The sequence below is a fragment of the Pteropus alecto genome, unplaced genomic scaffold (genome assembly GCF_000325575.1).
Source record: "Pteropus alecto unplaced genomic scaffold, ASM32557v1 scaffold75, whole genome shotgun sequence".
In the NCBI taxonomy this organism is placed as follows: domain Eukaryota; kingdom Metazoa; phylum Chordata; class Mammalia; order Chiroptera; family Pteropodidae; genus Pteropus; species Pteropus alecto.
In genome coordinates, this window is record NW_006440638.1 from 9,273,943 (window position 1) to 9,286,016 (window position 12,074).

At 41.7% G+C, this 12,074-nt stretch overlaps 1 protein-coding gene across 7 annotated transcripts in view; it reads left to right on the forward strand.

Annotated features, from left to right (window-relative positions):
- FOXP1 (forkhead box P1) overlaps positions 1-12,074 on the forward strand; it is a 573,767-nt gene that overhangs the window by 137,753 nt on the left and 423,940 nt on the right. The window contains exon 1 of one of the 7 annotated variants that reach the window (XM_025050691.1): positions 9,628-9,724. The exons of the other annotated variants lie outside the window; for them this stretch is intronic. The gene's annotated coding sequence lies outside the window, so the exon portion shown is untranslated. Of the gene's footprint in view, positions 1-9,627; positions 9,725-12,074 lie in introns of those variants that run through there. 7 annotated transcript variants of the gene reach the window in all.

The window sequence follows — 12,074 nt, forward strand, 5'->3', positions numbered from 1 at the left end:
CCCCAGTGGTCTGATGCAATGGTCCAGACCTTTGATAAACCCTGAGTTTGGGAGTGGCCGTGATCATTGTTAAAACACAAATACAAAACGAAAACCAAGACAGTGGAATGGAGGAAGTGTCTCTTATTTGTTGAAGCCACGGCTAATTTGGTGCATAATGATACTGACAATAAAGAGGACCTTGGCACCCATATAACTCCCCAGATGTCCCAAATGCCAGACTCCTTGCAAGAGACTTTGTGACTAATTTCTGCAACTAAGGAATTCATCACTTCTTTTGAGAAACTCTTGTTAAGTCTGCCAAAATTACTTGGACCTTCTCAAGATTCAGAGGAAATGGCAAATGTCCTCCTTATAGGTATCTTCCTCAGTGTTTTATTTGATGTCTTAATGTAGGTGTCTCCAACCCCCTGTTAGGAACCAGGCCCAACAGCAGGAGGTGAGCAGCAGGTGGGCAAGCGAGCTATTTGAAGCTGCTACCCAGCGCTAGCATCACCACCTCAGCTCCACCTCAGATCATCAGGCATTATATTCTCATAGGAGCATCGGTCCCTGGTGCCAACCAACAAGGTTGGAGACTGCTGTCTTAATGCATTAGTTTTTGGCTTTAAAGGGTCTGTGAAAGGTGCTAGTAGTTGAATGTAATTTTGAGCCAATCAGCTTTATTTGTAGAATATGGCAGGCAAGGTGGCAGGCTCTGTTTCCCACCCCTTTGAGGGTCTGTTGTAATAGTGTATACGAAAACACATAAGATGTATGCATTTCTCGTGTCAAGGAGCTTATAGTCCAGTTGGCTAATGGTTAATATAGAGAAGTGTGTGTAGTATAGAAGGATGTTACAGTATAAACTGGTACAGAAGGAATGACAAACTATGAGGTATATGGGAATGCTTCACAGAAGTGGTGTACCAAGCTTGAGCAGGGTTTTGAGGGATGAATAGTTGTTGTCTCAGATGGTTCTAGAGGAAGGATTTCATGACAGGCAAAGACAGTTAGCTAGGGATGTATCCAGCTCTGCCTCCTGAGATGTTTAACATTTGAGAATTCTTCAGAGTTGTTTAGGAGTGACTTCTGAATTGGAAGATTCTGATATAGTCATAGGAATTTAGTTGTTAAGATTCTCTTGATGCAAATAAATTCAGGCAGAGTTGAAGAATTTTATAATGTACAAAGGACAGTACCCTTTATAACACATAGAAAATAATTTTTCCTGAAATATTCCCCCTGAATCCGAAAATTCTTCGATAGTTTGTGTGGGGTTGATAGGTTGCCAAGATGCAGAAGGGACTCAGGTGGGAAAGGGAATTGCCTGGTTTAGTGGTTCCCTGTGCCAGCATTCTTCAGTGTGTCTTGTTGAACATTAGTGTGTTGATGTGCTTCTCACTGAGTCCTAGAACATGAAGGTCTGGGAAGTAGAGGTAAGAATACCACTCCGGAGATCTGCAGAGTTTATTTAAAATTCTACCAGTGGCCCTGACTTCGGACAAATTCTTGACCTTTCCAAACTGGAGTCATAGCAGTATCACTCTTCTAAGAGAGGTCTGAATGAAGTAATGTATAGAGAGCATTTAGCATCGTGTGTAGCAAGTTAGTAACTCCTGGCTGCTCAAGGCGTGTGTAAAAGAAAAAACGAAACCAAGAAAAAACAAACCTGGCCTCTGAATCCCTAGGCCAACCTAGAGCAGAGTTTTTCAACCTCGGTACTATTGACATTTGGGGCCAGAAAGTTCTTTGTTGTGGGGCACTATGCTGTGCATTATGGGATATGTAGCAGCCACCCTGAGATACCCACTAGGTGCCAGCAGCATTTCCTACCCTTCCTTCCCCCCTCCCCGGCCCCATTCACACATGACATCCAAAACTGTCTTCAGACATTTCCACAGTCTCCTAGGGGGACAGAGTCATCCCTGATGAGAACCACTGATCTAGATGGCAGTCCATCTAGGGGGCGTGCCATGACTTGCAAATTTATTTTCCCTGACTGAGGCTCTGCTAAAGCTAGTTCTCTAATTTAGAATGTGGAAAAAGAATACATGAGGGGCAGCTCAAGAATGATTTTATACTGTTTGCAACAGAGAGTGTAGTTTGCTTTTAAAACAATCAACCAGTTCTAAAGGCCTATCACAACTCACATCCCTACATATGTGTGGTTATTTTCATGGCTTCTCATTTAATTCTAGTTTCACTTTAAAATACAAGGACAGGGTCTTTTTTGTTTGTTTTTTTGTTTTGTTTTGTTTTGTTTTTAATCGTTCTAAGACTTTTCTTCTTTAAAAGCATTCAATTATGGTTAAAATACACATAATATAAAATATATTATCTTAACCGTTGTGAATTATACAGTTCAGTAGTGTTAAGTATATTCACATAACATGAAATTTACCATCTTAACCATTGTAAATTATACAATTCAGTGGCGTTGAGTATATTCACACTGCTTTGCAACCAGTCTCCAGAACTTTTTCATCCTGCAAAACTGAAACAACAAATCCCATTCTCTCCTCCCTCCAGCTCCTGGCAACCCCTAGTTTACTCTCTCTTTCTATGAATGTGACTGCTCTTGGTTCCTCACATAAGTGAAATCATACAGTATTTGTCTTTTTTGTTACTGGTTTATTTCACTTAATGTAATGTCCTCCAGGTTCATCCATGTTGCAGTGTTGCAGTATGTATCAGGATTTCCTTCCTTTTACAGGCTGAATAATATTCCATTGTACGTATGTACTACATTTTGTTTATCCATTCATCCATCATTGCACACTTGGGTTGCTTCCGCCTTTCAGCTCTTATGAATAATGCCACTGTGAACATGGGTGTACAAATCTCTCTCCGAGTCCCTGCTTTCAGTTCTTTTGGCAATATACCCAGAAGTGGAATTGTTGGATCATGTGGTCAATTCTATTTTTTCTCCCTTTTTAAAAATGTTCTTGCCCTTTCTTAACTGATGGCAATGGAATCCACTCTCCTTCACATCTGTTCCCACCATTTCCTGAAGTTTTTCATTGCACAACTGCTGCCCCCTAATTCTTTTTCTCACCTTCTTTTCATGCATGTGGACACACTCAGGTGTTGTCAAGGACCAGTACAAGACAATAATTTGCATCCATGGGCCCATGGTTCTCAGCAGCACTCAGGCAGCCATAGATAACCACGCCTTGACCACTTTGTCCCCGGGACCTGTGCTACTTGCCCGAGCTCTGCATCTGTGGAAGCACAAGGTCTAGCCCCCTCTTTGCCTGTCTGCCACCTGCATAGACAGTCACATCCTTATGCGATTTAGTGAAGTGGTGAAGGGAAAGATGTGTTGTGAGAAGGGTGAGACAGTGTCTTCTTCCTAGTAGTGCTTTGAGTAGCATGTGGCAGCTATTCATTGCTTGCCTCTGAAGAGATTTATATCCCAGCTATCTTCTACGCCGCCCTGTGGTCTTCAGCATTTCCAGCTGGGTATCACCAGTCAGGGTGTGGAGGGCTGGGTGGAATGTGTAAGTATTCCGGTTCTGCGTTGACATTTTCAGTGTAAGGAAACAGAAGAGCAGAAAAGCAATATGTTGAAAAGCTTGTATCTATGGAGACTGCTTTTTTCTGCCCATTTTCTTTTCCAATTAGACTGAAACTTCCCTAAATCTTTGTAATTCTGTTTGCAGAATGGGCCTACCAAGTCTTGTGCCTGAGAACTAGATTTCGGTCATCGACACCTCCTGGTGTGCGTAAGTGAGGTCCAAAAGGCCCAAGGAAGGGACAGTGTCAATATTTGGAGATCAGAATAATATAAGTGGAGGGGATCCTGAAGATGGTGGCCAGAAGTTGAAACCCCTACTATGCTATCACATTGCATTTTTTTATGAGCCACAGGCTCCTCTGCTGATAGCCAGGAGGATGGAGTCAGCAGAGATAATGGAAGGCACAGGGACAGAAACTGCAGTAGGTTACTCTTCAAGGTGGATAAATAAGTGGAAGTAAGGCTAGTCTTGCTGTTTCACATTTTTAAAAGTAATCCAAAACAACAATTCTTTCAGGCCAGTATAGCTCATATTAAACTAGGTTGCCAGAAAATGAAGAATATGGGGCAACATTCGTTCATTCAGAAGTAGGTTTTTTAAGAGCCAAGAATCTAGTGCTGAGCAAAACCAGATACACTGTTTGTAAAGCGTCTTCATGATGCTGCATTCCCTGATTCCTGTGTATAGCTAAACACATTAGATATGTACATTTTTCTGAAGCTAATAAATTGTCCTATTATTTTACTTGCTTTTATCCCCCCACCTTTTTTTTTTTTTCTTTGAGAAAATATTAGCGATAGGTACCAGTGCTGGAATCACATAAAAACACATTTCTTCTGAAAACAAGCCATTGTTATTGTTTTAACTCTTTTTCGTTTTCTTGTCCTCCCTTAGAGGATCGTGGGAACTTTCCTTGGGTTCTCTTTCACTCAATATCATATATAGAACTTTTTACCTCTTGAGACCAAGCTTTTCTTTTTGTCTGCAGAGGTATCCTATCCCTTTTCAGCGGCTCCTTTTTACTCTGATCACTGTTTAGGTTTGGGTCTCCTATGCTGCAGCCAGAGGAGTCAGCTCTCATTCCCAATGTAGCAAGGTTTCTTTCTTTTTATTCCCCAAAGTCTCACTGTTCCCAAAGGGGATGCTTCTGCCAGAAGATGATAACCCCAGATGTGAAGTTCGTGTCCCTCCATACTTTGGCCTGAGTTTTCTCTTGGGTTGAGAGAGACAATGGCGGGACATGGCAGAGTTATGGGATACCCTCTCCTTTGGAGAACATTAAGAGAGGCCTGTGGTGTTTGTGTGCCTCGTCCTATGCCCCTGCCATGCCTCCTGACTCGGGGGAGCCCAAGTGGAGAATTGTTGTTGGCTTTTGTACCCCTGAAGTCTGCATATGTTCATGATTTGTTTTCATTTTCCTGCATTCTTAAAGTGGAATTGTTGCATTAGAGAGACTGCAAAATTTTAATGCCAGTGTTTTTCAAAATGGTAATACCAAGTTTCTTCCCTATCAGCTTTGTATGTGAAGGCCCATTTCCCTAAACACCACTACTATAGTGTATTCTATATGAAAATATTCCCTAATTTGATAGATAAAAAAAAAAAATGGTATTATCTTAGTTGGCATTGTTTTGATTGGTACTAGGGCTTGAATTTTTGTTTCCTGTGTTTTAGATAGCTATCAAAGTTATATAAAGTCAGATTATTATAATAGACATTTTACATTATTCCTTCATACAGCTCTCTACTTGAGCAACTAGAGACTCCAAAGCAGAATTTGGTTTCCCAGGAGTTTTGATGTATTTTCGTTATCACTCTGTGAGGATGGAGTCTAGGCTTGGTTTATGACTGCAGTTGGTTTAACACTATTGGGTTGATGAAGTTGATCCTGGAAATCCTTCTATTCTTAGTATTATGAGGGGTGGTGGGTATGTGAATCAGTTCATAAGGGTTTTATGAAAATCCATGGCATTGTAATAGGGACCATATTTTATGAAACTAAAACTAGGATTTCTGATTTTATGAGTATGAGTCATATTTATGGAGACAATGGAGTGAGAGATTTGAAATGTGGACTGAAGTGTTAAATCCAGAAGATGTTATTATAAGAGCCAGCATGTGTTCCTCAGACTGCAGGGTCCTCCACCGATTAATTCGTTCCATGCAGAAACTATTCTATGGTTAAAATAAACTTGGAAACATTGGCTTATACCAAGGTGACTCTCTAAAGTTTATTTTATTTTTAACTATAGGACTTCTGAGACTTTGCTGTAGTAATGTGCATTGTCGATCTCCGTGAGAACTCTGAACGTAGGCAGAGTTTTCCAAAATCAGTGTTCTTCAGTGGTGGTAGAACGCCATTGAAGGACAGTGCCTTTTGGCATACTGAAGAACTCACACCAGGAATACAGTTTGGGAAATGCCTCATTGGGATAATTATAAATCTCTACATGGCGTAAACCCACATTCCCTGGGTGTTAAAATCCAGAATTGTTTCTTAAGTTGTGGAACAAAGATATGTTAATATATACGGAGGGTTTCTCTTTCCTTTCCGTTCCCTCCTCTCTCTTCCCCTTCCCTTCCCCTCTTTCCTTTCCTTTTTCTTTTGGTCTTGGAAGTCTGTTACTTTTAGCTCTTAAGAGAAAAGAAATGACATAAATGAAAAGTCGTGCGCGCGTGTGTGTGTGTGTATGCGCGCGCACGTGCGTGTGCACATACACCCAGGAGATAACTCTTGCTGTAGAGGTGAATATTTACTGCTTTTGAAAATAGTTTTAGTCCAGGATGAAAGGTAGCCAAACCAGTCTTATTGCTACATTTCATATGATGTTTCTCAGTCTTAAATTTCACTTAATGACACTGGTTTAGTTTATTGACTGTTTTGTGCAAGATGGTGAACAGAGGAACACGGACAGATCCAAGTTAAGTTTTTTGGCCTCAAAAAACTTATACTTTAGTTGAGGAGGAGAGAGAAAAACAGTGAAAAATTAAGAAAAGCATTGGGGGGGATATTTAATTAATATTTTAAAAACCGAAGAAAAACTGAACACGATGGGTTGTAAATTGGTCACTGAATGCCTGGCTACAGGAGACCAAAGGAGAGAAATGGAGGCAACGGGAGCCTGTAAACTGAGGGTGTTAAACTGTTTTGAGGTTATGAGTCCCTCTGTGAAACTGAAAAGTTCCTGAGTCCTTCTATGTGTGTATGTATGACAAATGTCCACTTTACCAGCACACAGAATTAATAACTTGACATTTGGTCATATTCACCTCTATTACCTTGAAGAAGTACATTTGTTGTAATGGGTGAATATAGTGCCAGGTGGGTACTAGAGTAATCGGGGGGATCACTTTGTAAATTATATAAATGTCTAACCATTGTGCTATACACCTGAAACTAATATAAAATTAAATTAAATTAAAAAAAGAAATACAACATTTGTGATAAAAGAAGTCTCCTCTAACCCCACAGTTCAGGTCTAATTCCTCCCTCCCCAGCGCCCACCCCCTGACACAAAGCATCTTACCGTGTTACATATGCTCCTCCAAGAGGGCTGTGTAATGCTTTTGTATCTCTCTTTAATTTGCATAAATGGCATCATGACCTGCACATGCACAACATTTTTACACATATGGCCCCAGGCACTTCCTGGGCTCTGGAAGCCCACTTCTAGACTCCAGTGTTAGAGGAAGTTGGGACTTGAGCTGAGCAGGTTCCAGAAGGTGCAGTGTGAGTTACAGCATGTAGGTGGATTCACTGGAGCAGAAACAGATGGGGAGGGGTCTCCTGAGGCTGTTATCCTCCCTAGGGAGGGGAGTAAAGTTCTCCTGGGGCCTTTAGAATCTAGTTCCTAGCCATCACTCTTATCTGGATCTTTCATTTGGCAGTTAACACATACTTCCTCAGAGCTACTTATTTTTTTAGATATATTCATCCTGTTTCTTCACCTGGACTGTAAACTCCTTACAAGTCAGTGTCTGATTCTTGATCTTTTTGCTCTCTTCTTGGTACCTTATCCTAGAACTACTTTGTGATTTTTAAAAAAAGTACTGTGTAGTAGAGACATTCGTTATAGTGTTAGATCTTTAAATGATTTTCAAAACCTAAACTTGAGGGCTTATAAAGATAAATGATTGCAATTTAAGCTAGCCGAGAAGCTATAATGCGGGCTTGAGCTCTCATTTGGCATGGATCTGTGCCTGATAATATCTGAGCTTCCTTACTGTCATCGGGGGATGGCATACAGTGCAGGTAAGTGCAGTACACCTTTGCTTACATGCAGACCATAGGAGTTCATACCAGTCGAGCCAGACAGCCAGGGAAAAGAGAACTCACATGGGGACTTGGAAAGGCTTGAAGCTGCTTTTCTGAAAAGGGGAGAAATGGGCCAGCAACGATCCAGGAGACACAGAAAGCTAGGGAGAACTTGTCTCACCAAGGAGGGAACTATAGCCTCTGTTAACCTGTTTTATATTCTGTTTGAACAGCATGAACATTTTTAATGTGTGTTTTTATTTTAGTTTACAGGCCTTTCTGTCCTGCACAAGCAGAGATTATTCCAAGTCTCCCCTGCCTGCCCTCTCTGATGTGTGATGTCAGATACCGAAAGTGTTGGGAAGCCTTTGAACATTTTTATTTCTTGTGGTTGACCCCATAAAGTTATTTCCCTGATTGACTGTGTGTGTGCATGACGGTAACAAACATGAGACATCATTGCTCTGTTCTTGTGGACACATATAGAGTGTTTGTATATTTAGAGAAAAAGGGATGTATCAAAAGTCTGACACCTACTATTTGATTTTATTGTTTTAAAAACAATGCCTAAAGTGGTCGAGCTAGCTTAGGCTGACTTGCTTTATTTTCTTCAGGATCTTGATGTTAACAGTTTGTGACTTGACTTTCACCATTTGATAGGTAAATTCTTACATATAAATCTACCATCATCGCTGATTTGCTCTTTTTATGTCAGAGGGTGGGGTATTGTTACTATTTTTTTTATTTTTCAAACACCTACGGATACAAAAATACTGTTGCAGGTACAAGATGATCAGGGCGTTCTGACCATTAGGATTATTCAAACCCATTGTTATTTTATCCATCTTGCAGTTCAGACTCTGGTATATCCTTGGAAAGAAACACTGCAAAGAATAGCTCCTCAGCCAAATCGTGTTTAAAAAAAAATTTTTTTTTTTTTTTACATGTTCACATTTCCTGTCAAGAGTTGAGTGTTGAATTACTTTGAAGGCTAGACTTAGGAAGAAGCTGTGCACTTAAACCTGAAAATGAATGTAAATGCTGAGAGTTCTGTTTTTGTGGGGAGGAGGGCAGTACTTGAGGATGGGGGTCAGGGTGTGATGAATAGCTCTTCTCTGTAGGCGCCCAGTGTGCCAGGTTTAAACCAGCTGAAACCAGAGCGAGATGCCAGAGCCAGCTCAGGCCCAGACTGTTAGGTGGAGCGCCAGCCCAGGGGACTCAGTGGAATAGGAGCAGGTTATTAGCCAGGGAGGGACAGGAAAAGGAAGCTTCCAAGGGAGAAGAATGAGGGTCATTGGGCCAGGGCCCGGGAGGGGCGCACCATTGTACTCTGAATGCAGGGAGGGATGCAGGGTCAAAATCTGGCCCAAGGGTGGAGAGGTAGGGACGGGGAAGAGGAAAATACTCTGTGCAGAGCTTGGGAGGAGAAGGAAAAATCAACTAGATCAATTCAGGAAAGTAGGGAGGGCAAATACAGGGACTGGGCTGGGTGGCACTGAGGCCCGTGGGAGACGTCTGTGCACACTGAGGCCTTCAGGGTTGATCCTCTACATATCACAGTCAGTCCTTCTCACTGCTTCGTGGGAACTGAGGTTCCTTGAGAACAGGGTACAAGGACCAGCTCTTCTGAGGAGTTCCTCTGACACATTGGTTGGCCCTCAAGAAATAATTGCTGCAGATAGGTTTTCTAAGACTAGCGGTCTTAGGGGACCCTGTGACTCTGCTACAGGTTCTCTCAGCCTCTCAGGTACCTTAGGTGATGCTACCCACTTGTTGACAGTGGGAGCAGGAATTTCAATATGATGGAGTTTAAATTTAGTCTGTATTTTTCACTTTAAGGCTTTGGCTTCTCATGTCACATATACAGTGAAGACAGAGTAAACATATGGAAAGAAAAAGATTGTTGGGAAAAGGCCAGGAGCTTTGGATTCTGAGTTTGACCAAGGTCGTATGGTAGCTTCATAGAAAGGTCAGTCTCCATTCTTCTTTTGCTGTGTTTGTTACTAGTGAAAAGAGGACTTTGTAGTAAAAAGCTCTTAAGTTTCTATTAACTTTAGCAAATGTGTTTAACCTATGAAAATGTGTTTGATTTAAATAACCATACGAACCAGATAGTAGAGTCACTGGGGACCAGATGGACCAGGGTTTGAATCCCTAGTTACCGTTTACTGTCTTGGTGACTCCGGCAAGTTACCTTATCCCTTTGAACCTCAGTTTTTCTGTCTGTCAAATGGGAAAAAGTCGTCGTGAGGATTGTGTGTGTGAAGCCCATGTCGTATAGCCTAGTGCCTAGAACAGTGTGAGCACAGAGTTGTGCCAGCCCTCTAATATTAGTGAACTGTACTCTACTGGAGCGAAACACAAATCACCAAGAACATTAAGCACACGGGTCCTTTTTGGGTGAGCATATCTTGGCACATTGCTTCACATTCTTCATGGCTTTTCTTTTTCTTAAAACCATCTCTCACCAGCCAGAGAAATGACTCTGAACTCTTGGCTCCCACTGGAGGTTCCTTAAGCTACTCAGAATGTCTTCCTGTCCGATTGTCTTTACATGGCTCATTTGCATGCCCATCTTCCTCCTTAGATAACCTGAGCCACTTGAAGGCAAGGGCTGTGTCTACCAGATCGCCCCACTCATCTCCCGGCAGGCTTCCTCTCACCAGGCATCTTCTAAATGTTTTGTTGACACGAGATGAAAATGTTGGGGGAGAATGTCTGAGAAGGTGTTTCACGTAAATAGGAGGGGCCCCTTGGCACAGGTCCTGTGTTCTCTGGTGGTTGTGGCCGCGTAGTTGCTCCAAAGACAGCGGGGCCAGTGACCCGTGAGGCATTCCCCTACGGACATCCTTGCCCCAGAAACATGTGGTTACCTCCCCCGCAGCCCAGGGAGCTTGGGTAGCAGACAGACACCATAAGGCAGAGTGCTGAGCCTCTCTTCCAAAGTGGCAGAATGCAGTGCTTTCTCTCTATTTCCTGGAATCGGAGCAGGTAGTTTTATCTTTTAGACTTAAAAGTCTGAGAGCTTCGAGTACATAAGACCATGAGATTGCAAATTAAAAATTTAATGTTATTTTAAATAAAAATGTATTAAATAAAAACCCAAATAATTTCTTGGGTAAATAGTAAGGGATAGATCCTGCTATGAATGAAGCAGTGTGCAGATAACTATTCCTTTTCTCCCCTTGAACTTGGGATCCCTGTGTATCACAGACAAGCATCAAAGCCCAAGATTCAAATCTGTTACTGAATCCATTCCAGAAAAGCAGGGAAAAGCTACCAATTTGTCATCTGTTGTAAAATTTCATAACCTTTCTTTTTTTGATATTTTTGTACTATTATTCACTCGGCTTGCAATACTGTGCCAGATTTGCGCCTGCTCATTTTACTATGTGTGCATGGCTGTGGTCTTTATGTTATAAGTAAGGACTGTTGGGTTGAGTTAGCAATGCCGAAATCGCTCACACTGCAAAGTTCTCGAGTCAGGCTTTCAGTGGTTTGAGGCTGGCTATTTTTGGATATGGTCAGGAGGGAGCCAGTTAAAAAAAACCTGAATTGCCTCATTCCCAGGGTGGTCTTTCTCTGTCAAGATTGTGGTCAGTGTAGCAGGGCAATTTGAGCAAACCTCTCCTGTCACTTCCTGTGTAAGCTTGGATGGAGAAGAAAGAGGAATCTTCATTTCCCCAACTTGCCAGGTTTTATAGCTTCCCAGTAGAGCAGAAGTAGCTTGGAAAGATTTTAAATTTTGTTTTTCACTGGATATGCAAATATGTATTGAGGAATGCTGGTAATGGGCTTGTCTTGGGGTTTTGGAATGAGGAATAAATTATACATAATTTTGTACTTTCTTTAATAAAGTGAATGAAAAGACTATCAGCCAGGTGAGTCAGATAGGGCACCACGGAGTTATTTAGCTATCTTTAGATGACGATGATTCTTCAAGACAACGACTTCCTTGGAAAGTCTTATTTTGAGGGTTTCACCCAATTTCAGCTCAATATTTAGTTAACACAGACGAATCATTATGGAGCATGTTAATTCTGTTTTTCCATTTTTATACAATCAGTCTAACGTTTCCTTTTCAAATACAATACTCGTTCAGGTTTTGCTCCTAAGCATTTTTCTAACTTTCTATTTCTATTTCAATATTTTCTGCTGCCCAGACATCAACAGATGGACAGGGACATTTCAGTACCCCCCTCCTCCCACCCTTACCCTCCAAGTTCTCACAAGCTATACACACAAGTGCCGAGTTCCGCCTGGCTGCCTGCTTCTTGGCACAGGCCTTCGATTCCTGAAATGCTCAGAGCAGACAAAAA